The sequence below is a fragment of the Arachis hypogaea genome, chromosome 18, assembly GCF_003086295.3.
Source record: "Arachis hypogaea cultivar Tifrunner chromosome 18, arahy.Tifrunner.gnm2.J5K5, whole genome shotgun sequence".
Taxonomy (NCBI): Eukaryota; Viridiplantae; Streptophyta; class Magnoliopsida; order Fabales; family Fabaceae; genus Arachis; species Arachis hypogaea.
The window spans coordinates 75873458-75877616 of record NC_092053.1 but is presented as its reverse complement, the minus strand read 5'-3'; the positions used below and the strand labels follow the sequence as shown (position 1 = coordinate 75877616).

At 39.4% G+C, this 4159-nt stretch overlaps 1 long non-coding RNA gene across 1 annotated transcript; it reads left to right on the top strand.

Moving 5' to 3' along the window:
• Nucleotides 1–459: 459 nt before the first annotated feature.
• LOC140181645 (uncharacterized) lies at nucleotides 460–1513 on the top strand. The gene is made up of 2 exons (XR_011876639.1): nucleotides 460–575; nucleotides 1202–1513. It is a non-coding gene; the product is annotated as an uncharacterized lncRNA (long non-coding RNA).
• Nucleotides 1514–4159: the final 2646 nt, after the last annotated feature.

Sequence of the window (4159 nt, the reverse complement as noted above, 5' to 3'; positions counted from 1 at the left end):
GATTGGTATTATCTAAGTATGATGTTAACACTAGATAAGAGGGTAACAAGTAACAACTTACCTTTAGGGAACACCGGGAGAGTCACTATCCTATTATGCGTCTTCATGAGCATAGCCTTAGCGTGTTGTCTTGCCGTTATGCCAATGAAGTCATTATCGGTGCACCTTGGAGAGTTACAAAAGATATGTCAATTTTTATGTGTGCAGTGTGCTTGTCTTTTCCATTTCCCTAACCATTCTTAATCAAGCATTGAATGAAATTATTTATGTTCATTTTATATTTTTTGTTCCTTTGAATCAAACAGATTATTATAACTTTTAATATCTCTTAAGTTGTGTTGCTGAGAACTCACTTAAGGTAAGTTCACTGAAAGCTATTTTGTTCATATATGGCAAAGATATTATCTTTCTTTTTTGCTAGTACTGATATTAGAGCATGTTGTCTTGTTTAATTTGAAAGTGATCCTTATGAGGTTCCGAAGAACATGGGGATATTTTGCTTGCTTGAAAGCCTGAAAGATACCACCACTACTTCTGTAGCTGAAAGGATAATAGCTAACCATGAAGCTTACAAGGTATTGTGTCTCTCTTTGTTTTCATTCATTTGTGCAAAATTTTGGAAAATTTTAACTTCCCTAAAAATCTGGGTTTGTGACTTTTGTATATTTATAGTATATCACAAATTGTATGATTCCCTTCTTGTTATTTTCAATGCCACTGCCGGTGCTTCCTATCTTGCTTCTTCTTGTCTAAATTAATCGAATGGCATTTGGTTTCTTGGTTGTTTTCTTCTTTCACATTATATCTTTCTTTTATATTTTTTCTTTTCCAATTATGTGCCCTTAGTTTACTCTGATTATTAATATATTTAGAAAAGCCAATTTTGGACCTAGTGTAAAGAAAAAAAAAATTATATAGGTGAGAATTTTCATTATGTTCTAATTAAGAAGGTATTTGGTTATTTATCATGTTTGTAAATAGCAATGGTGATTGATAAACCATAATTTTATGGTTTATCCTGTATTGAATTTGGTGGATTTTATCAACTTTTTTCACATTTATTTATTAAAAGAGCATGGTTTTAGAATTCCCCCTAAATTGTGCTTAAGAGTGAAAACATACTTTTTAGGCCTTACAATTGCTAAATTTAATTCACTTTAATTCTATTCGATGTCTTGATATGTTTGTTGAGTGATTCCAGGTTTATAAGGTAAGGATTGGATTGAAGAAATGAAGAAAAAGCATACAAAGTGGAGAATTCATGAAGAAATGAGGATTTGTAGAATTCAAGACCACACGTACGCGAGATCCATGCGAGATCCAGGCTGTATTTCTTGTTGGAAAGTTTCACGCTAAGTTTAAATACGAAGCGTTTTTGTTTGCCTCTTTTATTTCTCTTTGGGAATACCCACATGCTTTTAATGCTCATCAATTTGGACGTTACTTTTTTGCTTTTGTCGTTTCTTTTCCTTCTTTTGTTTGAAATCAAAGAAGAGGTTTTTCTCTTTGGCTCGTTTGTGCATTTCATTTTGAAAGAAGCTCTCTTCCTTCTCTGTTTGTCCTAGTGCTCATTTTTCTGCACTTCTTTTCCCAGCGAAAAAAGGAGTTTCCTTTTCTTCGCCAAAAGGCTCATTTCTTTCCTTGGCTTTCTTGAGGTTTCCATTGGTTTTACCGCGCTTGCCCCTTCTCTATCGCTCAGGTTGGTTTTTTCTTCCCCTATTTTTCTTTCATTATGTTTCTTTTGTGCTTTGTATGTTTTGCTTGTCGCTGCTCATGTCGCTTTTCGCCCTTGCATGCCCTTCTTTCATAGAAAGTTTTAGTCTTTGTTGAACTTTTGGTAGAAAAAGGTTGAAACTTTCTTTGATGTTTCTCTGCATGATCTGTGATAATCATGGTCTTTGCTGTCTATATGAAGAGATGCTGAAAAAATGATACTGAACTTCTTGTATTTTTTGAGAGGGTTAGGGCTGGTTCAGACTTTTACGCCGTTTTCTCTTTTCTGGGTTCTTTGCCTTGTTGTTGCCTCCAAAGGGTGCCCCTAGACTTTATTTACTTGATCTTCTGCTTCCTGCGAGTCCTAGGGCTTCCTTTTGTTGCCATATCTGACATTTGCTGATTGCTTCTTTTAGTGTCTTCTTACTATCCGAGTTATTTGGTAGTGACCGCTTTTTCTTTTCCTTGCTATAGGGATAGTTGGCCTATGTCTTCACGAAAAAATATTGTTGAGATGTCTTCAAAGGTTCCTGCTGGTATGGCCGATTGGCTGCATTCGATAATTCTAATGTGTGTGACTGTAGCTGACCCCGAGTACTGTGTAAGGCTTAGGAGGTTTCATAGGATTTGTAGTGACAGGAACGAAGAGAAGAATTATGAATTGGTGTCACCTGACCCTGAGGAAAGGGTTAGTTTTCCTTCTTTGACTCAGGGAGAGCGGCCATTCTTCTACGCTTACAACTACTTTTTTAGTCAGCTGAACATTACCATCCCTTTTTCTACCTTTGAGATCGACTTATTGTGGTATTGTAACGTGGCCCCTTCCCAGCTCCATCCGAACTCATGGGGTTTCATAAAGATTTTTCAACTGTTGTGTCAGGAGTTAGGTGTCCGACCTACCCAAAGTCTTTTTCTATATCTCGTGTTGACAAAGCCTTGGTAGCTAAGAAGAAAGCCTATTGGATTCCTTCTGACCCTGTTCGGCCATCTTCTGGTGTTGCCACTGTTGCTGGTCCTCCCCCAAAACGTCAAAAAATGCTGTTTCTCATGATCTGAATGACAAGGACTTTGATGGTGTGAGTTTTGCTACTGAATTGATTGCTCCCCATGGTAGTATTTCTTTGGATGATGTGTCTATTCTTCGTTATCTTGATTTTGTTGTAAGTAGTAGTATCCGAGTGGCCAATGTTGGGGCGGCCCTTTCTCAGGTTATCAAGGAGTCCCCTGTTCGTGCTACTAAGGCTTTTATGGAGGAAGCCGAGGCTGAGTTTGACAGAATTAAGGGCTTGAAGGATGAACTGGATGCCAGGGTTGCTAAGTTGGAGCTGGATGTGGAGAGGGAGAAATCCCGAGCTACTGCTGCTGAGACTGCTGCAAAACTGGCAGAGGAAGCGGCAAAAAAATATAAGGAGAGCTATACTCGTACTTATGGCGAGCTGCTGGAATTTAAAGAAAGGCTTGAGTCTGCCCATGCCAATTATACCGAGCTCCAGGGTCATCTGGTGGGCAGCCTGACTGATGCATATGAGAATTTGAAGGCCCAATTCCGAGTTCTTGCCCCTGAGCTCGACCTGACTCTATTTAGCTTGGATAATGTGGTAGAGGACGGAAAGATAGTGTGTTCCCCTGATGATGAAGATGAGGGTCTTCCTCCTATGCCGCCAGCCAAAGCTTCTGTAGCTTCAGCCTCTTCAACTCCTTCAGCTGAGGTGGCTCCCCTTGGGTCTGATCCTGATGTGGAGATACTGAATGGCCCAGATGGGGTTGTCAATGCCATCCCTCTTGCAACCAGACCTCCCTCTCCTAAGGATGCTACTACTGGGGAGAATTTGAATCCTTTATAACTTTTGTGTATTGTTTTAGTCCAGCTTGTGGACTTTAGACTTGTTCGTTTTTGTAACTCTTTATGCGGTTGACCTCTTTGACACTTGGTTGCTTTTCTTAGCAACTTTTATTTTGCAAAAACAAAACACTTTAAACTCTGAGGCTGCCTTTTAGGTGGCCTTATAAGTCTTTAATGTTTTATTTATGATAGCTGTATTTTGCCAAACGTCTGGGGTTTTACGTTTTTTGCAACCCTTTGTATTTACGTATTTCCCAGTCTGACCTCCTTTGGTTGAGTTTTCCTTTCTTGCCTTTGGGGGTCTCACCTTTGTTTTGACTTAGTGCTGGTTAAATTTGTATCAAGTCGGGTAGTCCCTGTGACTTGGTGGTTGGGCTCTTGTCTGATAACATTTTAGTGTTCTTTTGCAAAGAACCTTTTTAGTTTCGAACGACTCTTTGTAGCCTTGTTTGGAGATCGCGCCTTTTTTGAGCGGAGTTGTTCCCCTTTCAGAGCCTTTTGAGCCTTAAGTTGTCTTCAACCTTTTTGGCTTTTGACTCGTTCTCTTTTTGAGTTTGTTGCTTTGGATCGTGCCTTTGGCTGATGTCGACCCGTCCGGGCTTT